Source organism: Diceros bicornis, chromosome 1 (genome assembly GCF_020826845.1).
Source record: "Diceros bicornis minor isolate mBicDic1 chromosome 1, mDicBic1.mat.cur, whole genome shotgun sequence".
Taxonomy (NCBI): domain Eukaryota; kingdom Metazoa; phylum Chordata; class Mammalia; order Perissodactyla; family Rhinocerotidae; genus Diceros; species Diceros bicornis.
This window is the reverse complement of record NC_080740.1, coordinates 78902162-78926313: the sequence shown is the minus strand read 5'-3', so window position 1 is coordinate 78926313 and position 24152 is coordinate 78902162.

Genomic DNA, 24152 nt, shown 5'->3' with positions numbered 1-24152 from the left:
AAAAGAACCTAGATTTAACAACACAGAACTCAGAGCAGACCCATGTAACAAGTGTAGATTTGCTGTGCCACCCTGGAGAGATGAGAAATGTCATATCTTTCCCCTAAATAAAGATACTTTTTTTTCTTAATTATTTCAAATACAACTTAGGGCCTGCCTTCTAGGTTTGAGAAGAAATCTAGACATGTTTGAATGTCAGCATTTATCCATTCCAAAAACATTCAAGGAATGGCCTCTGGTCTTCATGTCTTCGTGACCCAGTATGCCAAGGTCTATTCCTTTTATTCAAGCTTGGGTGCAATGATCTTCATTTTCTTTCCAGTGCATCAGTACCAACTGGGTGATGAGCATTTATTTAAAATAACTTCGGTCTACCACATAAGAGTAGTTGAATAACATTTGAAGTACCCTAATCAGAAATCCATACTCCAGGTGTTTCATTAGCACCTAAAGGTTCTTAATCAGTTGTGTACACTCCAGAGGTGGCTGCATTGGTGCCTCATACATCACTATATAAATTTGCCACAGTGTTTATGAGTTAGCATAAAGGATATTAAAAATGAGTTTTGGTTGTTGAAAAGCCACAAAAGTGGTTTTGTGGAGAACACTTTGTTGCAAAGTATTGTTGATAAGCTCAACACTTTAATGCCTTTGGATTATTACTCCAGATCTGCAAGTCCTTTGAGAGTCTATACCCCCGAAAATGAAGGAATTTGTGGCCTGTTCCAACCAGTAGTCTTGCTGATCCTGCTGCTTCCCCATGGAAATGAATCTTGCACACAATGGGGTTTTTCAAAGGGCCTAAAAGGATGGAAAGTCTTTACTGAGCATAAGGAATAGGTTGCATGACTGTTTATGCACCTAGTTATTAACAACGTTCACTCGTGTGCCAGATTTTGACTGGAGACTGGATGTCATTGAAACATAACACCTGATAGTGTTACTAGATTGGGTGAAGACATATAGGTCCTCCTTACCTCTGACTGTTGGAGGTGACCAATATATACCAAAAGAACTTGACCAACTGTGAAAGCTAAATGATCTTTGCCTGGGCTCCAGAAATTCCAACCTCTATAAGTACACATACCTGAAAGCATCCCTTATTGAAATTTTGTCACTTTAGCACTATGGTGATTTTGTCCCTCAGGCAATATTTGGCAATGTCTGGAAGGCTGGTTGTTACAGTTGGAGGTGAGGATGCTATTAACATCTGGTGGGTAGAGGTCAGGGATGCTACTAAACATCTACAATGTATAGGACAGCACTCTCCCCTCCAACAAAGAATTATCCAGTCCCAAATGTCAATAATGCTGATGCTGAGGAATCCTGTACTAAATATATAATTGTAAAAGATACAATGTAAAACATGGTGACTATGGTTGATAACACTGTTTTGTATAATTTAATTTTGCTAAGAGAGCAGAACTTAAATATTCTCAACACCCCCACCCCCCCAAAAAATAGATAAATATGTGAGGTGCTGGATGTGTTAACTAACCAGATGGGGGGAATCCTTTCAAAAAAGAAAAAAAAAAAGATATAATTGGGGCCCAGGCCCTGGAACTGATGAAATCCTATCCTCCAAGTTTTTCTCAGGACAGGCCACTTTTCTATTTCCTTTCAGAATATTCTCTCCATCCAATCCCAAGCTCCCCTTTCCCTCTCAAATAAAAATCTAGGAGTTGCCTTCAAAACAGCTCATGAAATATGTAAATCTATTCATTTCTGGTGAAGCAAAAGAGCCCAATAGTGAAGCCCTGCAGACCTTCCAGAAGGGGTAGTATGTGGGCACAGATGAGGATATTTATATCCCCAGTCTTTAGAAGTTTGAAAGCTCTGAGATAATATCAAGTATTAATATCTCAATAAATTATCCTTCCTCATCATTAAAGAAACCAAAAATTCAGTCCAGTGGTTTTGGGGCATTGACATTACATTTTCTTTGTTCTTATTTTTGCCTAGAAAACAGGAGGGACAAGCATTGTAGTGGTATATAATAATGTCAACAGTAACAATGGGGATCGTGATGATGATGATAGTTATTTACTGCTCAAGGATCACTTTCTTAAAAGCCAGACGCTGTGCTAAGAATGTGCCTTAGATTACATTTTTTTTTTACATCCACCTTATTAGGAAGGTATTGTAATTCCCATTTAATGGATAAAGATATGGAGGCCAAAAGAAGTGATTTAGGCTGCTCAAGTTCACACTGATAACGTAATGAAAGCGGAGGGATGCAAACCCAGTTTACAAATCTCTGAAATTCAGACTCAATAAAATTCATTGAACAAAAATATTCAGTGTTTAGTATGTGCTAGGCACTTATTTTTGGCACCTGGGATAAATCAGAGAGTAAAAGGGGCAGATGTTTCTGAAAGATAAGTTATACTACCTATAGTGTGAACGTTTTCAGCTACTATATTGCAGTAAACTGTGTTCTTTGCTTATAACTGGCTTAGATTCATGAGTTTTTCTCACTCCACATGTCTGTCTCTTTTGGTTCCCATTCAAAGCAGATCTCATTTTTAGTTGACTCTTGTTCACTTTGTAGGTCAGCCAAATACCACCATTAGGACAGAACAAAATCTTTCTGATTTTCCCAGCATATCAAATAATAAAACTTGGGGGAAAATTTCATAAACTGGAGGCCAAGCTCTTGGAACTTAGAGACTTGGAAAGGAAAGAGTTTACTTGAGGCCAAATTCTCTTTTGAGGTCTACGTGAAGAATCTTACTGAGATTCAGGATTCTTTAATCATGAAAGATTCACTCTTCACTGTCAGCAGACCCAAGGTCACCATTCTTACCCAGACAAAAATTCTCTCTGTCCTTAGTGGCCAAGGATGTGTGACTGGAGATTAGCCTGAGGAAGGACTGCTGCATCGAGGCCAGAGGGAGAAAGGGGTTTGCAGAAATGTGTTGATTTTATCTCATGGCAGTGGGATTGCTGGTCATGGAACTGTAAACACTAATTTACATGTTATAGTGTTAGCAAATGTGACAGTGTTCAAGGGTGTAAAGTGTTTAAGGGTGTCGATCTTCTAAAGAGAGAAAGGAGGAGACATTCAGGGACCAAGGCACAAAACAAATCTCAGTCCACACAGGGATGTAACCTCCTGCCAAAAAACTATTAATTGTACCCCTCCAAGTAAAGGGTTCACAATCTGGAGAAACCCAAGCTGCTATGGAGGGGCTGCTGTCAGTGGCTAAAAAGCTAAGCTGGGGAATCAGAACAAGGCCCTAATCACTGCTGCATGACCTACCAGCTATATAACTAAAGGCAAGTTACCTACTTAACTCATTTGCACCTCAGTTTTTTTCACCCATAAAAAAAAGGAATATTAAGAGTGCTTACCTTGGAGGATAAAATGAAATAATGTACATAAAACACTTAGCAGAAGTTCTGGCACATTCTAACAATAAATACTAGGTATTGTTACTATTAGTTGGCCTCCTCATTAATTCAGATAAATGCATTCAACCGATCTTAGGAAGCCTGAAATCAGAATTATTCCTGCAAATAGTTTTCCCTGCAAAACATGAGAAAAGAGTATTGCTTTTCCAATGGCCTTTCAAAATCTAAGAAACTGGAATTATCTTATCAGTAACATATGGATTATCTGGTGAAGTTTCAAATCCTCTCGATTACATCCGTAGGTTTTCCACAGCAAAATCTCTAATGCCTTAATCATTAAACTAATTGCTTATCCTTACTCCAAAACAAATTTCTCGCTTTTGTTTGTTTTCGTCATAAGTAATGGTCTTCTAAACTTGAAAAAGGAAATCCGTAGGTTTGCATATGAAATGTTCAGGAAAAGATTTTAAAACTAGGTAAGTGAAGGATGCTGTCTGGCAAACATTTTGATTCTATGAAGGAACAACACTATTTTGTCACTAACTCTGTGGCCATGAACTAGGGAGAAAAAAATAAGTTGGTTACTAAATAGTGCTCCAGTGGATAGCAATATGAGACAGATCATAAAATTGAGATTTAAACTGGAAAAGACCAAAGGAAGCAATGAAAATTAACTTAGACAGTCAGAAAGTAAAATTGAAAAGGCAAGGAAATGAAACTTACAGAGGAAATACAAAACCACAGTATGAAGGACTGCTCCTTTGGATATTAGCGTGGTGGAAACTGAGCTCCTAAGTGCTCTATCGATAAGTGGAGCCGTCATTAATCTTTTGTGACAAGACACTTTGGAGTAACCAAATTGTGATGGTCCCAGGCCCTGAATATCCTCAGGATTGAAGATGACTTCTATATACAGTAATTGTTGTATCGTGTTTCTCTACTGCAGTAAATTTTAACAAAAATGGCTTTCAAAAGCTGTGTTAATAAAAAGTGATTTAGGTAAAAAAAACAGACTACCCAACTCCAGTTATTCGAGTTATTTCTTTTTCAGTGTTCACATAGATGTATTTGATTTTGAACTTCTTTTTAAAGGGACAGAGCTACTATGTCATTTAAAGCTGAAGTCAGAAGTGGGACATTCCCACTTGGTTGAGGGTTTTCTAACACAAGACCTCTCCCCCAGGATGTATAATTAGCGCTGTTTACACATCTTTTATAAATCTCAACTTATGACATTTATGCTTCTTTGTGTGTGTGTGTGAGGAAAATCAGCCCTGAGCTAACATCTGATGCCAATCCTCCTCTTTTTACTGAGGAACATTGGCCCTGAGCTAACATCCATGCCCATCTTCCTCTACTTTATATGGGACACCGCCACAGCATAGCTCAACAAGCAGTGCGTCGGTGCGCACCCAGGATCTGAACTGGCGAGCCCCGGGCCGCTGCAGCGGAGCGCGTGCACTTTAGCACTTGCGCCACCAGCCGGCCGCGACATTTATGCTTTTCATGAAAGATTTTCAGGGAGAGGTTAAGATAAAAGTTGGAGAAATCCAAATTTAAACTATTATTTCTCAGAGAAAAACCAGAATTTATAGCATATGGGAAGGCTTCCCTTAGCAGATAAAAGAGAGAAAGAGGGTCTTCCTATTTGCTACAATAATTATAGAACTTTATAGAAAGATGACAAATGGGAAAAAGTATTGAGATAGAAATCAGGCTCCCCCACAATGTGTTTCCCTGGGTCAAAGAAGAATTGCATTGCTGGGCTGGGAGGGCAGACTCTGGAATCACCTCCTGTGTTTCATCTCAACTCTTGCTTTTATCACTGTGACCTTGAGCAAATTATTTAACCTATCTGAGTCTCAGTTATGCCATCTGTTAAGTGTAGATAATAATAGTATCTATTTCATTTAGGGCTGTTTTGAAAATTAAATAGTTGAGGTAGAAATGTTTAGCAACTAGTGCCTGCCACACAGTAAATGCTCTCTGAGGATAGGAGCTTGTAGTGAGTTGAATGGCATCCCCCCCAAAAGATAGATCCATGTCTTAGATCCTCTGAATGTGACTTAATTTGGAAAAATTTGCAGATGTAATTAAGAATCTCAAAATGAGATCATCGTGGATTATCAAATTAGTCCCTAAATCAAATAAAGTGCTCTTATGAGAGACAGAAGAGAAGACACACAGAGGGGAAGACAATGTGAAAATGGGGGCAGAGATTGGAGTGATGCAGCCACAAGTTTAGGAATGTCCGGAGCCACCAGAAGCTAGGAAAAGGCAAGAAAGGATTCTTCCCTAGAGCCTCAGAGAGAATACTGTCCTGCCAACATCTTAATTTCAGACTTCTGGCCTCCAGAACTGTGAGACAAGAAATTTCTGTTGTTTGAAGCCACCCAGTGTGTCATAGTTTGTTACAGCAGCCCTAGGAAACTAATATGGAGCTGTTTTTTAAACAACTTCATTGAAATATAATTCACATACCCTATAATTCATCCATTTAAAGTGTACAATTCAATAGTTTAGAGGTATATTACATTATTAATTTTTTTAATATTGCAGTAAAATATATATAACATTTTAAACATTAAGTGTAAAATTCAGTGGCATTCATAATGTGCAACTATCACCATTGTCTATTTCCCAAACTTTTCATTACCCCAAATAGAAACTCTGTATGCATTAAGCAATAACTCCCCTTTTCCCCTCCCACCCAGCCCCTGGTAACCTCTAATCTACTTTCTGTGATACAGAGAGTATTTATTACTTACTATCTCCAACTGCTATTACTTCTGCCATAGTAAAATATTTGCAAATGTGATAGTGCTTCCTCTGTTACTAGATTGAGGTGATTTCAGCAAAATGTAATTATCAGACGGTAGCCTAAAAATGAAAATATCTGCCAGTTCCCCATTTGTGTGCCATATGAGAAACCAATCAGCAGCGAAAGAAACTTAACAAGGCTCTGAAGGCAATTACACAAGAAGGGCTGCCTTCCTATCCAACTCAGATTTCTATAGCCTGATATATCCTTGCTTTACCCTTTCTATCCTCCTAGGTATACATGGTGGGCAATTGTGGTCTTGTCTATAATCCATAGACTCCCTTATATACTGACAGTGGGCAGGATTTCTAGTTCACTCTCCTCTCAATATTATAAAAGTTGCCTGTATTTTATCCATTACACCACTTATAATTTTCTTTTCCATTTGAAATATGGTTTTCTAAGGAGATATTATATAGTATTTGTTCTATTCTATTTATTTATTAATTCAACAAATTTTAATTAGGGGAAATGACACACCATTTTAGGCACCATTCAAGAGTTAAGTATTTGTAATTTACTTGGTCTCTACTTTTACTTATCATCATAACTGCTGTTTACTAGGCTTTGGAGTGTGTACAAACCATAGAAAGTTCTTTTCACTGTTTTAAAGATAATTATACCTAACGGTTGGGGCTTAGGTCATAGGGAATCATATTTCAAACTATTTGCCAGAAAATTCTTCTGTCCCTTAAGAAACATGATGCCCTTTCTGAGCCAAGAAATTCCATGTATCGTGTAGTGAATATAGAGATAGTCATATCTGAATTTAGGTCCTAGTTCGGCTACTAATAACAGAGAGACCTTAGGCAAGATAGTTAACCACTCTAGGTCTGATTTTCCTCATTCTAATAAAGGATAATCCTTGAATCTACTTCTTAAGGTTGTGAAAATTAAATGAGAGGAATTGTTTAAAACTATTAGCACAGTGTCTTTCACATGAGTGTTTCAGAAATGATACCCAAATGATTAGGTTATAAGGCTAGAGATCTAATATGAATATTAAGTAGTCGTCAGTTTCAGAAGGTTTTCTTTCTCTATGTTTTCCATTATTTTTAAGGGCATCTTCCTAGATTTCTTCTTTATTTTAATCTTAAAGATAAGATCCGTGGCTTGAGATTAGACCTAAATTTAATGGCTAGCTCTCTCAGCAAAATACTGCCCCCTTATTCATTGATCTGATGAGTATTTATTAAGTTCTCACCATCTCCAGGGTGCTAGGTTCCATGCTATGTCCCAGAAGTTCATGGTGTAGTGGTATATAGACATATAAACAAATTATTAAACAATCAAATAAAGGTTATATTAGGAGGCTGTGCAGGGCAGTAGGGGAAGTACTAAGAAGTAGGCACTTAACTGCACCCTGCAAAGGCAGAGGAAATGGCATTTAAGGGGAATATGGAATCATATATAAAAGGCAAGTAGGAAGAAAGGAAAGATAAGGTTCAAGGCACGAGAGAGAGCACAGCATCGTTGGGGACTTGTATATTTGGTTTATATACAATAGCCAGACACCCATGAGTGTGGTAGGAACTAAGATTGACAACAGCCAAACTAGATCTAAGGACCTTAGCTTCTCTCTCAAAGATAATGGGGAATAATTGTAGTTTTAAATAATTAGAAATCTGAAACATATTCCCTACTTACCTCCCCTTCTTCTTTCCAGAAACATCTATGGAGCACCCATTTTGTGCCAGGTGCTTTGTCTGATGAATGGCAGAGCCCTGGGTCTCCAGGCACTCATGGTCAAGTGAAGAGAGGTGGGTAAGCATACAATCGCATCATGATATATACTAAGTGCTGTTACAGAGGTAAGTAGGAGGTGCTTTACGGGAACAGCAAAAAGGTGCCTAACCAGGTTTTAGCAAGGTCAAGGAAAGAGCTCCAGATGTATTCTCTAAACTAGGCCTTGAAAGATCAGCAGAGTAAAGCGTTAAGGTGGTGGAGGGGAAGGATGCACTAGGCGAGGAAGTGGCACATACAAATCTATTGTATCAAGGCAAGAGAGAGCACATGGAATTCAGGGCACCAAAAGTAGTTCAGTCTGACTAGGGCTTAGAGTGGAAAGTTGGGGGTGGGAAGAAACTGGGCTGAAGAGAGAGAGACGGAGTCATTCTGTGAAGTGCTCTCTAAACCATGTTAGGGAGTCTGGTTATTCTGAGGGCAGTGGATATCTAAAAAAGGTCTGTGCATAAAAGTAGCATAGTCATATTTGTACCTTAGATCATTCTGGCTATATATAGAGAAGTGCTTGAGGGGTAGAACTGGAGATAGGGAGACCAGATAGGAGGCTGCTGCAATAATCCTGGTAAAAGATAGAATATCTTAAATAGGATAGTGGCAGTGGGTATAGTTTGGAGAGATGTTTAGGAGACAGAATTAATTAGACTTGCTGATGTGAGAAGTGAAGGATAAGGAGGAGTTAAGGATTATACCAAGATTCCTGGCTTAGCAGTCCAGTGGCTGATTATATTTTCATTCTGATGGGGGGCTCAGAAGGAGGAATTATGCTTTGGAAGAAAATAATGTGTTCAGTATTGAATGTTTTAAACTGGAAGAACATTCCTATGGAATATTTAAATAGAGATAGATATCCAAGAGATATTCAATATGGACTAGAAATACAGATTTGAGATTCACCAGCAAAGAAGCAGTCACAGAAGCCTTAGGAGTATTTGAGATTGCCCAAGGTAGAGAAAATAGAATGAAAGGAAAATAGGGATAAAGACAGAAACACCAACATTTATGGAATTGGCAAATGTAGAGAAGCATACAAAAAAGATCTGGCAGAGACAGGCAGAGAGGTAGGAAGAAAACCAGAAGGGAGTATTATTACCTGACCAAGGAAGGAGTAATAGGAAGAGAAAGAAGTCAATACTATCATGAGTTACAGATAGTTTAAAATAAAGACTACAAAAAATCATTTTAGATAAATAACTGTAGACATATATGAAAAACAGTCAAGAAAATATTAAGAATAAAGCTAAGAAAATCAGTTAGCAAACCGATGCACTTGTCCAAGCATGCCTTTGTCCAAGATAATGAGATCTGGACTACTTCAACAGTAATTCGATTATTAGCAAGGGAAAGACTGACAGATCTGGATATATTTGGGAATTACAGATGACAAGACTTAGAGGTGAGGAATGAGGAAAAAAACAGAGTTAGGGAGAAGAGAGGTGATTAATTTAGTTAGGGAATTGTTAAATTTGAGGAACGACTGATTGAAGTAGAACACTGAGTGGAGAAAAATAATCTTCAGCTCAGAAGAGAAGTCAGAAAAAGAGAGATCCAGTAGAGAATCACCAGTTATCCCTGAGTGAGGAGTGTGTGCAGGAAGAGGAGAGAGACAGGAGAGGATTCTGGGAGCATCATCCTCTAAGGGAGCAGAGGAATGCCTAGAGGAGCACAAACTGAGATAGGAGGAGGGCTGCCAGAACAGTGTTGTCCAAACTAAGAGAAACAAGAAAAGGAGTATTCACAATATCGAATGCTGCAGAAAGCTTCAATTACATGGGATAGTCCTGGACTAACTCAAGGAAATCCAGTTCTTATTCTTGTTACTTATAGTGCAAAGTTATGGAGAATAGCATACCCCTGTAAATACCCAGGACTTGGATTAACAAATTAATAGATGCATATAAAGAAGATGTATATAAATGTCAATATGAAATGGATATGAGTATCTCTGGCAGAACTTTAAGGTTTTAGTTTTGGTAAAGTTCATTGTCAAAGACTGATTCTTCAATGACATGCTGAGTAAAAGCTAGGGTAGTCAATTGATAGACAAAATGAATGGATACACTCTGTAAGGGTGAGAAAAAATTCTCTAAACAACAATTTGAAAGGAGCACAATATGAAATGTTATATGAAATATTACATGGCCATTCTCTAAATCCCAATGGATTCACTCAGCTGCTTGTGGAAGCCAGATTTTAGTTAGGATGTTGACATCCATCATCCTTTAAGACTATTATGTCTATTAGAAATACCATTTATTGCAGAAAAATAAATATTTTAATAACTATCAGCAACATATTCTGGCTAAATATAATTTCAAAATACATACTCTGGAAAAAGTTGAAATTGTTTAAACAACTGTGAATAAGAAGAATTGGATACTGTAAACCATGGAAAGAGAGCAGAATTAAGGTCAGAAACTGTTCTGAAAACCACAGGCATTTTAACCCACATTAGCAAGATACTTTGGTAGAACCTAAATGTCGTAAATTACATAATGATTATATTAATGGATGAATACATTAACCATAATATAGGCTTATCTTCTTCCATGCACAAGCAGTCTTACTTCATGTATTTGCTAATTTGAATGTTTTCATATATAATTAAATTGGTAGCTCTAATAAGATAAATGCCACATACTAAATGCTAGGTTGATCACTAAATATAAATTATCTTGATGTACAATGACTACAGTGAGAATTAGGTATATCCCAGTGCACTGGATCTATCCCCAAGAATAACACCAGGTTTGTACCCCTCCCCCACCTCAACCCGACGCTCACACTTCTAAGCTGGTTTTGCACTGAAAAACCCAGGATTGTTTACAGTTCAGGGAGTCCTCACATTATGAATTTAGACAGCTTGAAATCTGGACTTGATGTCCAGAATCAGCAATCTCCCAGCCTATAGTAAATCCACAAATGAGATTTACAAGCAACAGAAACAATAATAGATCATTTTTCCTTTTAAATTAAAGCTCTGGACCAGTGGCTAGCTTAGTGGCCAGAAAAGTTGTCTTTTGGCTCCAGACCATAGTAAAATGTCTCCTATGGATTCAATAATAAAAAAGAACCTCTAACTTCGAGAGTAAACTGCAGGGATTCTTTTTGCCACATTCCAAGCTAACAGAGTAGCCATGACTTCATATTTATTAACAACTATATCATCATTTTAATACACTACTGTGTCTTTCCAGGAGAGTGCATAGAGTGCAGCAAAAGCCATATTTTACAAGCCAATTTTAAATGCCTTTTAATGATGATTCACAGTGCTCTAATACAGATTTCTCATCAATATCGCCATCCTGCAGGCACGCATTAAAGCTGCAGATCATTTCTTGGGTGGTGCTACTGTCAGACTCCAAATTACTACAAACATAACTCAGAGAGCTGAGTTAGGCATCTCCCTCGGATGCAACGGGTATAATCTGATTTCTGTAAACTGGAAGGAATGCCAGTTATGCCAGAGATAGATTTGTGTCCCCTTGTTTGGAAGATTTGCCTGAGTCCTCTCTTTCTACCCCAAATGAAAAAGAGCAGGCAGACACTCTTCAGATCAGAACCGCACCCCCATCTGCAAAATAAGCATGAGTTGAACATCTGCCCAGGTTTCTACAATTTGCAAATTGTTTGATTATTTAAGTCTTCTTTTTCCCCTAGTAAGTGTTAATCAGCATTCCTGTTGGTGGTCCTTAGGGTTGTTACCATGGAACTTGTAAATGATTTTAAAGACGTAGCTGAGATAAAGGGGGACACCTGTGGATGAGTTCTTTCCATTATCATTAGCATAAACCCTTTCAGGCCAATTCCTGCAACATTGTGATAAACTGCTAGAAATAGAAATGCTTGATACAAAACATGGTGGGAAGGCTTAAATTGTTCTGGGTCTTTAGCATATTTTCACATTGGTATTAAGAATGTTAGAAATAATTTAATCATTGCCTGATTATAGTGATGTTAGGAGTAATGAAATCCTTGCCTTATTACATATGGACTCATTCAGAGCCTCATTATTTATTTGGCAAGCATTAAGCATCAAATCAATTTAGTCAGATACTTGAAAATGGGAGATTCAAGATGAAAGTTAAAGAGTAAGAGGTAAAATTAAAACTATTTATTTCTAGCAGGCACAGAGCAATTTCCTTTGCAAGAGACCCATCCCAAGAGAGTTTAAATGGGAAGAAGGGCAAATGGTAGAGTCCATCCCAAAGAAGGGAACTTAAGAAGAGTTGGCAAAGCATCCCCTACTAACATTTGCCTGGGTCAAATGACATAGGAAGAAGAGGGTGATAACTTTGATTTGTAGCTATGGAGTATACTCTGTGCTTTTATGCAACTGATTATTATTGGAATGATTTCCATTTCCAGCTCAATAGAAATGGGAAGAAGGGAAGTACATGCTAATCACTTGGGAATTTGCAGTTTCACTTTGCGTATGAAGATGTACTGACATTAGAAGGATGCAATAATGTATTTAGCAGTGTTTTGGTCTTGGACTTAGAGTAGTGGCCACATCAATGATACATATTTTCACACTGCAATGTATATGGGAAAGTATACCACCTACACTAAATTGAGGCTGGAGATAATGCCATTGTAAGCAGCTATCTGGTTGTTCCTTGTAAGGACGTTTTCTAACGTATTGATCCATGATAATTACTGAATTGGGCCACAGGAAGCTGATCAAGCTCATGGTGTAATGGGTAATAGTTGCCAATAAAATCATCCAGGAAGCCTTAAGGAAAAAATAACTTCCTCTTGAACATAGAGGTAATTAGAAGTAGAGCCAAGACTATCATAGGGCAATATTTGGATTTGTTACCCTGGCTCTTACACACCAGATAGCAATGTATATGATAACAGAGAGAACCAGTGGCAGATGGGAGAAGCAGCAGGACTTCTCGTCTTTCTGCATAAGGTGAGAAGCTAGATATTTAGACTGAATGTTGAACGTGGGTCAGAGCATTAACTACAGAAAGAAAGAGCCATGTTTTATTCAGAAAGGGACACTGTTTAGCACAGGAACAAGAGGAATATGCATTTTGTCTTAAGGAAATGAGTCAAAATTCTCCAAGAAAATGGAGATCAACATTCTTATTGGGCCAGGCACTGGGTTAGAAGCTTTACATACAACATTTCATGTGATCCTACTAAAAACCACTCAAGCTGAGGAAGATTCAAATTTAGTAGATGAGGAAACAGATTTAGGCAGATTAGGTCACTGCTCCAGGTCATATTTGTTGGAAATGATCGACCTGGATTTAAAAGCAGCCATCTGATTTTAAAACCTATGCTTTTAAAAAATTCCACCTTTGATTTATCCAGCACATACCATCATGTAAAATAAATCCTTCCTCCCCCAAAATATCATCTGATTGCACAGACCCTATCTTGGCATTCTCCACGTTTCTGTCAGCCAGCTATAGAGGCTGATGGAGAAGACCTGAGGTCAAACAGCTTCTGTAAAGTGACCCCAAATTCAATAAACAGTCGTTTAATCTGCTGAAGTGGGGAAAGTGACTTTAGTCTCAGTCAGGAGTGGATCAATTCATCCCCACTGGAATTTTTTTAATGCTTAGATTTTACTAGTCAGCTCACTAGAGAGTCAAGAGGAGAGTAAAAGGAGAAAATCCTTTTAAAATCTGCTTTTGTTTCACTTATGTTTGCTTGAAGATCTTATGTAAAAAGAGACGATATTAATGTAAAGAGAAGGAACTAATGTGCTCCTTTGCTGCGATTACCTTTGGGTAATATTTTCACCTATTGCCAATTCCTGTGCTATTTTCAGGAAAGATCAATTGATTTCTCAAATAACTCCTCATTACTGGGTTCCACTATTCTCTTTATCATATCAAGTTTTGCTTTGTTTATATCCTGGCTAGTAACGTGTAGACGCCCAAGTATAATCAAACATATATGATAGTCAGTGTATTGGAAATGCTTTTTGGCTCTTTGTAGAAATCAGCTTGTATTCTCAATGCCTTTGTGAATAATCCTTTCATTCTTAGGAAGTTTACATTTTTCCTTCTTTATTTTTTTTCTTTTCTTTTTTTCCTTATTGTGGTAACATTGGTTTATAACATTATATAAATTTCAGGTATACCTCATTATATTTTCTTCCTGGTATTTCATGAATTCACAATTATCCACATGATTCAGATTAAAATAGGCTTGCTACTCTGATAAAGATTTGCTGTTGGGGCCGGCCCTGTGGCTTAGCAGTTAAGTGCGTGTGCTCCACTACTAGCGGCCTGGGTTCAGATGCCGGGTGCGCACTGACGCACCGCTCGTCCGGCCATGCTGAGGCTGCGTCCCACATACAGCAACTAGAAGGATGTGCAACTATGACATAGAACTATCTACTGGGGCTTTGGGGAGAAAAAGGGAAAAAAAGGAGGAGGATTGGCAATAGATGTTAGCTCAGGGCCGGTCTTCCTCAGCAAAAGAAAAGAGGAAGATTGGCATGGATGTTAGATCAGGGATGATCTTCCTCACAAAAAAAAGAAAAATAAAAAAAGATTTGCTGTCCCATGTGGTCATTGTAACCAAATCAGAATATTTTGTTCTATCTTGTTTTTTAAAATAAAGATTCTTTGTAAATAAGAGACATTCCATTGTTAATGCTACTGAGCCCTTTCAAGTAATAATAGGAAACAGTGCTGTAGGTAGATTTGAAGAGAAAGTTGGAATGTGATATTTTTCCAAATATTACAGTGAGAGATGTATATGGGAAATAATATTATAAAACATAGGTTAAGATGACAGTCAAAGAATTTGACAGCAGGAGGCCCTAGTAAAGAGACAAATAATTCCAAATACAGACACATTTTTATTTTTGGATTATAAAAATTGGGAGGAAATGTTAAAAATTTTTCAATGTTTAAATATTACCCAATAAATATCCAGAACTGAGGCACTGAATGCATGTGAAATCAAGGTAATGAAGGAAAAGAGGATGTGCTGACACCAATAAGGGAAGTAATTTTGACTATTTAAAGGAAGAATGCCAAAGAAAGAGAAGACAATAAGGAGGAGGTTACACTGAAGTAGGGAAAAAGAGAATTACAAGCCCATAAAAAATTTGTGTGGGATGAGTTGCTACAGCAGAATGAAAGAACAAAGAAAAGAATATAGCACATACTCTGTCCATCGCCAAGTATTTGAGAATAAATGAGAAAGTCTCACATTTCCTTTTAAAAAAAATTTTGCTTTTGGGGCCAGCCCCGTGGCCTAGTGGTTCACTTCGGCTTGCTCCGCTTCAGCAGCCTGGGTTTGGTTCCCAGGCACAGACCTACACCACTCGTCGGCAGCCATGCTGTGGCAGCAACCCACATACGAAATAGAGGAAGACAGGCACAGATGTTAGCTCAGGGCGAACCTTCCTTAAGCAAAAAGAGGGAGATTGGCAACGGATGTTAGCTCAGCGCGAATCTTCCTCAGCAAAAAAAAAAAAAAAGAAAAAAATATTTGCCTTTTTTTATGTGAATTACTTATTTTTCTCTTCATTTTGAAAGGTTTTACAAGATTATCTTGCTGATAGACATGAAAACATGTCATTTCCTTTTTTGGGGGGGATAGGGGATGGGATGGGGATCCATTAATGGGCCAAGGGGTTGAATTTCTTGCCATGGAAATTAATTCCATGTGCCCCACCACCCCACTCCAGCTACTCAGCTCTTAAGTGATACAACATGCTTCAGCTATAGAACAAAAATTTATGTAGATATAGAGATATATCTGATTTATAATTATCAACCACCTATATTTCTGGGTTTCCCCATACTGTGGAGGGGAAATATAAAAAGAAAAAATATTAGTGACAATTTATTTCAAAATACCCTCCATCTAAAGAGTTGTTTTAGAAGACTATGTCATCACCAGCTTCAGAGTGCCATATCGTTTCCATATTCATGTAGCCTAATAGAGGATGTATAAAAGTGAACCCTTTGAACTTCCCTGGTTATATCTATTTGTAAAGGGGAGTGCTCCATGAATAAGTCCTACCAATGTAAAGCATGATATAAATTCTCCTATCCTAAAAAAAAATCTCTCTGATGCCATGTACTCCTCTAGGTACCATTCCATTTCTCTACTCTCCTTTACAGAAAACCTCCTTAAACTCTCTGTCTCCAGTTCCTTTTTTGTCATTGTCACTTTTTTCCATTTCATGATTGTGAAATAAAACAGACATGTATGAAAGTGAACAACATAAATTTATAGCCTAACCAATTCCTAAGGTAAACATCCATGTAAATATCACCCAGGTTATAAAATAAAATATTCCTCATAGCCCAGAATCCCCTACATGCCCTTTGTTTGTAATGCTTTCCTTCTCACGTATACATAACCAGTATCTTGATGTTTCTGCTATTTATCTCCTTGCCTATTAAAAAATAGTTTATATAATTATGCTACCCTAAATAATATAATTTCTCTTATTTTTAACATTATATAAATGGAAACATGGCTTCCATTTTACTCAAAATGATATTTTTGAGATTTGGATTGAGGGTATCTATGTTTCTTTCATTTTTGTTGGTATTTAATTTTTTGAATATATCACCAATTGTATAGCTTGTTGACTAGAGGTAAATATTTGGGTTATTTATAAGGCTTCGGCATTGTAAATAGTAATATACCAAATTGTTTTGAAAAGTACCAATTTACTCTCCTTCCAGCAGTGTATGAATCCCTGTTGTTCCACATTCTCACCACTCTTCATGTTGTCAGATTTTTTTTTTCTCTTTAACCAATCTGGTAGGTATGGGGTGGTATTACACTGAGATCTTAATTTGCCTTTCACTGAACATTTTTCATATGTTTATTGATTATTTGGATTTTTATATTGGTGAAGGTGCTGTTAAATTTCTTCCAATTTTTAGAAATTGGGTTATCTTTATCATCTTGATTTGCAAAATTTCTTTATTATTATGGATATTAGTTGTCAGATAAACATTTTAAATTTCAATTTTTATGCTTTTAATTGGTTCATTCAATGAGTAGAAATTCATAGCTCTAGTGTAGTCTGTTTAAAAATCTCCGGCCCCATGGCTTAGTGGTTAAGTGCGCACGCTCCACTACTGGCGGCCCAGGTTCTGATCCCAGGTGCGCACTGACGCACCACTTCTCCGGCCATGCTGAGGCTGCGTCCCACATACAGCAACTAGAAGGATGTGCAGCTATGACATACAACTATCTACTGGGGCTTTGGGGGGGAAAAATGCTGATATTTAAAAAAATAAAATAAAAATCTCTTCCTTTGTGGTCAATGTTTTTATGTCTTACTTAAGAAATGCCTTTTATGTCTTACTTAAGAATTTCTCCTACTCTAGAAGTCAGGAAGATATCCTATTATTCTCTAAAAATTCATTGTTTTTACTTTCACAGGTCTGTTCATAATTCACCTGGAATTGATTTTTCTGTATGTTATGAGGCTTGTAATAACACCTTCATTGTCAAACAAGTGTTCATATAGGCATGGATCTATTTCAGAGCTTTTTATTCTGTTCCACTGGTACATTAATCTATCTTTAATTTAATGATTAATAATCATAGCTTTATATCAAGATTTGATCTTCAGTAAAGTAAGTTTCCCTACTTGGGTCTTTTTTTCACTTTTGGAGTATTTTGAAATTTTTATTATGTCTTTTAAAATGTATAGAAATGTAAAAAATTAGTATATCAAACTGCTATGTGCTCATGAACTGGTTTCAACAATGATCAACACATGACCAGTCATGTTTTATGTCTATAACACCACTCAATTCTGTCCACCACACCCAACACAAGATTGGTGTTAGGAAGATTGCTGATGTCATATCATTTATCTGTACATAGTCTGAAGATACTCATTTATTTTTTTCCTTTTTCATAGCTGTAGCACTATTGTTATAGAAATAAGCAAAGAGAATAATTGATAATAATTTCTCAAATCAGTGTTCAAATTCCTCTGATTACATAAATAGAGATAGATGTATGTGTGCATTTTTTATGTATATCTACAAAATTTTGTGTATGTATATTATATATTTTTATGAATATACACTTTTATGTATGTAACTGTAGATATATATATATTTGTATGTAAATATGGGTGTATATATACTTTTTATGTATATATTCTGTTTATATGTGTGTGCATATATACATTTTTTAAGGTATGATATATGAGTATATGTGTGTATGTATACACAATCAAAAAATTTGAATACTGATGTGGAAAATTATTGTTAATTATTGCATGTCTTTTTCTGTCTAATAATGCACTTGTGTATGTATATTTATATATAATTGTTATGTATATATACATTTCATATTTCATATTTATCCATATAAATGTATGTATATACACACACACACACACACATATATATATATATATACTTTTTTATGAATCAGGATCCAAATAAAGTCTACATGTTTTGTTTGGTTCACTTGTTTGAAATGTCTTTATTTTTTTTGTGTGTGTGTGTGAGGAAGATCAGCCCTGAGCTAACATCCATGCCAATCCTCCTCTTTTTTGGCTGAGGAAGACTGGCCCTGGGCTAACATCCGTGCCCATCTTCCTCCACTTTATATGGGATGCCACGACAGCATGCCCTGACAAGCGGTGCATCAGTGCGTGCCTGGGATCCGAACCCAGGCCACCAGCAGCAGAGTGCACGCACTTGACCGCTATGCCACAGGGCCAGCCCTGAAATGTCTTTATTTTTAATATTTAATAAACGTTTATTTTAGAATAGTTTCATTTTACAGGAAGGTTGCAAGGATGTTACAGAGTTCCCTGTTTTTTCACCCTGTTTCCCCTATTGTTAACATCTTACATTGCTGTGGTATGTGGGGGATCAGAATTGGCTGCCCCAAAATTGCCTTGATTATTTTTAAGAACAACTGACTCTGAAAGAAACTTTAACCTTCCCCCTAACTGCCTAAAAGAATTGAAGATAGAAAGCCTGTTCCAGGAAGGAACTAATACCGTAAGATAACATTGTCTACAGACTGCCCAGTGAACACTTGTTTAACAAATATTTGCATTTTCATCTCCATGTAAATTGCCTTCCTCCCCTTTGAAGCCCCAAACCACTACCTCCAACATCCTCCTTTGTCTTTAGCTGAAAATGGTATTTAAAGTGACAACCTCAGCCATTCTGGTGAGTTGCGGTTTTCCTGGGTTTCTCCCACGTATACATGTTATAAAGCTTTGTTTGATTTTCTCCTGTTATTCTGTCTCATGTCAATTTAATTTGTAGACCAGCCAGAAGGATGTAGAGGGTAGAGGAATTGTCTTCCTCCCCTACAGGTACATTTGTCACAACTAATGAACCAATCTTGATACATTATTTTTATCTACAGTTCATACTTTATTCAGATTTCCTTAGTTTTTACCTAGTGGCCTTTTTCTGACCCAGAATCCCATTTAGCCTACCACATTACATTTAGTCATCATGTCTCTTAGAATTCTTTAGACTGACAATTTGTTGGACTTGCATTGTTTTTGATGACCTTAACAGTTGATAAGTACTAGTCAGGTAGTTTGTAGAACATTCCTCAATTTGATTTTATCGATATTTTTCTCATGAGTAGACAAGAATATGGGTTTTAGGAGATAGACTACAGAGGTAAAGTGTCATTCTCATTGCCTCATATCAAGGCTTTGTACTATCAACTTGACTTATCACTATTGGTGTTAACCTTGATCACTTAGCTGAGGTAGTGCTTGTCAGGTTTCTCCACTATAAAGGTACTCTTTTTCCCCCTTTTCATACTGAGTTTCTTTGAAAAATCACTGTGTGCATTATACACTTACAGTATGGGAATTATATTCTCCCTCCTTGAGGACAGAGTATCCACGTAAATTATTTGGTATTTTTCTGTATGGGAGATTTGTCTATTCTCCCCCATTTATTTATTTATTTATCCAATCACTTAGTTATACATTACTGTTATTTATTCAGTTTTTGCTCAAATGGTTCCAGTTTTGATCATTGGGAGACCTTTTAGCTGTCTCCCGTATACCTTTGACATGCTTCCATCATTTTGTTTTTTGAGCACTTCCTACTTGTTGGAACCACAGGATGCTCCATGCTCATCTTGTATGTCCACTCCCATGGTCTTAAAATCAGTCCTTTTTTCAAGGAGCTCTGGTTCCTTTTATTGGAGAATAGTGTCAGAAATTAAGATCTGGGAACTGAGTATGCTCATTGTGAATGTGATGCTGCTGCTTCTAGGCCCTCTCAGTAGACAGAGCTATGAAATAATATGTGTGTGTACTATTTATATTTAATATACATTATATGTTATATTCATATATTATAAATATGCTTAATATATTCATAATGTTCTTCATCATGAATATGAAGAGAAAAAAAAGAGACAGATCTAAAAGAATCCCAAATGGACCTTATACAAATGAAAATACAATATATGCAATTAAAAAATAATATAGATTAGACATGGCCAAAGGAAAAAATTCATTGAACTTGAACACATGGCAATTAACACTGTTCAAAATAAAGAATAGAAAGAAAAAGGAGTAAAAAAAACAAGCCGTGTAACACATATAATTCCCGGAAAAAGGGGAGGGGCTGAAAAAATATGTGCCAAAAAAATAATGGCCCCAAAGTTTCCAAATATGATAAAATGTATACCCATGAAGATCAAAGCAGAATAAACATTTTAAAAAAAACAACAATAATCACTTCATAATTAATTTTGCTGGAAACCAATGATAAAAAGAACATCTTAAAAACAGCCAAAGAAAAAAAGACTTTATGTACGTAAGTACAAAGTTTCAATGATGGCATCATTCTGGTAGAAACTATGTAAGCCAAAACAATGAAGTAGACATTGTTCAAAGTACTGAAAGAGAAAAAAAAGTCACCTTAGAAGTCTGTTTATAATTTATGTAGAACTAAAGTTTATGAAGACAAAGAACAAAAAAGAGAAAATGGAAGTATACTGTTGCATGATTTATATGATATATGTGAATGGGTATATTATTAGAAGTCTGAATGTAATAAGTTATAGGTGTTTATTGCAAATTTTAGAGATAAACCCTAAAAGAACCCCACAAATATGTACAGCTAATAATCAATGGGGGAAATAGAATGGAATCATACAACTTAATCAAAAACAAAACAAAACAAAACAAGCAGAAAGAAAAAAAGAAACAAAGATATAACAAATTATAGAAAACAGGTATCAAGATGGTAAATGTAAACTCAACCATTTGTTGTTAGTGCCATGGAGTCAATTCTGACTCCTGGTGACCCTGCGTACAGCAGAGCAGAACTCTACCTGGTCTTTTTGCACCATCCTCTCACCTTCTGGCACTATATCAGACGATGCTCCGCTGCTATTCATAGGGTTTTCATGGCCAACTGTTTTCGGAAGTGGGTGGCCAGGTCCTTCTTCCTAGTCTATCTTAGTCTGGAAGCTCTGCTAAAACCTGTCCACTGTGGATGACCCTGCTGGTATTTGAAATACCAGTGGCAGAGCATTCAGCATCACAGCAACATGCAGCCACCACACAGTATGACAACTGACAGACGGGTAGTGTGGTTCCTTGACCAGGAAACAAATCCTGGCAGCAATAGTGAGAGTGCCAAATCTTGACCATTAGACCACCAGCGCTGGCTAAACTCAACCATATTGTTAATAATATTAAATGAAAATGGCCTGAACACACCAATTAACAAGCAGAGATTGTCAATTGGGTAAAACATCAAGATCCAACTATATGCTGTCTACAAGAAACTCATTTTTGAATAAAGGAAGTAATTTTGACTATTTAAATATTCCAAGTTAATTGAATGAGGAACAAATTATACTGGAACAACAATAGATGTTGAGGTTTTTTTTTTTGCAAAAAAAAAAAGAATTGTTCCAGTATATATATATACACATATATACACACACATATACATATGTGTGTGTGTATATATATATACACACACACATATGTATATGTGTGTGTATATATGTATACATATATACACACACATATATATATTTGCAAAAAGAAAAAAAGAATACTATCAATCCTTACTTTACATCATATATAAAAATTAACTCAAAACGGATTGTAGACCTAAATGTGAATCTCTGAACTATAGAAAACATAGAAGATCTTAATGACTTTGGATTACACTTAGATTTCTTGAATAAGATGCAAAAAGAGAAAAATAAAACAAAAAAACTTGATAGACTTCATAAAAATTAAAAATTTTGTTCTTCTAAGGACCCTTTTAATAAATTGAAAAGGCAAGCCAAATACTGAGAGAAAATACTTGCAAAACATATATATCGGATAAAGAACTTCTATCCTGAATATATAAAGCACTCTTACAATATAATTATAAGATGAGAAGCAATTTGATTTAAAAATTGGTAAAAAAAAAATCGTAACTTTATCCAAAGGAGACAGAAAACACACAAGCACATAAAAAGATGCTCTACATCATTAGTTGAGGGAAATTCAAATTAAAACACAACAGTGATATATCATTACACACTGACTAGAATGGCTAAAATCAGTACCACTGAAAATACCAGGTGTTGGAGAGGATGGAAAACAACTGGAACTCTGTTGTTTGTTGTTGATACACTGTTGGTACTGATACCAAATGGTAAGCAACTTTGTAAACAAGTGGTTTCTTATAAAGTTAATTATACACTTACCATATGATAATGTATGTCTGCCCAAAGATTTGTATGTGGATGTTCATAGTAGCTCATTCATTGTAGCCAAAATTGGGAGCAACACAATGTCCATCAATTGATAAATGGATAAACAAATTGTTATATATCCATACCATGGAAAACTACCCAGCAATGAAAGGGAACAAACTACTGGTACATACAACAATATGAATGAATCTTCATTCATAATATTAAGTGAAAGAAGCCAGGCACAAAAGAACATATGCTGCATGATTCCATTTTTATGAAATTTAATATACATTAATAGAATTTATTACATATAATTTTATATATTTTCATATACGATAACTTATATGAAATTCTAGGAGAGGATAGTGACAGAATAAAGGTAAGTAGTTACCAGGATGAGAATGGGAGTAGGGGATTTTACTGCAAAGGAGCACAAGGTACTGTCTGGGGTGATGGAAACTTTGTATCTCATATTTGTGGTGTGGCTACATGACTGCATTCATTTGTCACAATACACCAAATTTATCAGTGTTTCATGGAAATTATGCCTCAATAAGTATAACTTTTAAAAATGAATATTCTCTGGCCTAAGCTTTAAGGGGCAGAGACAGGCTGGTAAGCAATAATTATACTAATTCTAGTGTGATCACTACTATATCAGCAGTATCTCCATGTAATATTTATTCATTCAGCTGGGACCATACTAAGCACTGCAATGACAACTGTCCTCACAGAACTTAAGATCTGGGAAACAAAGCAGGAAATAACTAATTCTACCTAAGGTCTCAGAAAAGACTTCTTAGAGGTGATTTCTGAACAAAGTCTCAATAAAGAAGTTCATCAGAAGCATGTACAAAAATACTAGGACTAGTAAATTTAATGGCATGTCATTAAAACAAAAGGTAGTTTTGTGTGGCTTCCTAATCAGTGAAAGCATATTCTCTGTGAAATTCCAAAACATTGCATTTATGTAAACTAGCTGATAATATGGTTATCACATCAAATTTGTATTTTCTAGTTTTGGACTCATCTTCTGGATAACTACTGAAATGCTAGGAAAAAATGATCAAATTTAGCTCTCATAATGAAATAAAAGGTATTTTCCAGCAGGTGACATTTGCCAGTAGTAGGGTGCTTGTAATTTGTTTTCAAAGACTTACCATTCAGATAATTTTAAAAGGTCCAAGGGCTACAGATTGGCATTAACTTCTGTCATCACAAGAATCTTGTCCTTTTTTCCACCACTGTATACTTCAGTGTCTGAGATATGGTAAACGTTCAATAGATATTTTTGTTGTTGAATGAATGTGCAATAATGTTCTGATAACTTATTCCACTTGCTGCCTGTCCTTCATAGCCCAGAAGGGTATCTGTAGATGAGTGACCCCAACCATGTGCTTTTTGTTTTTCTCTGGTAATTCCCACTTTAACCTTCTAATGAATGGATAGAATAAATATATTAATATTAGAATGATATATTAAATTTATGAGCCTAGTACAGTTCAGATTATAGGTGAAAATCACAGTAATATTTGTCCATTTAAGAAATCTCAATTTTCTTATG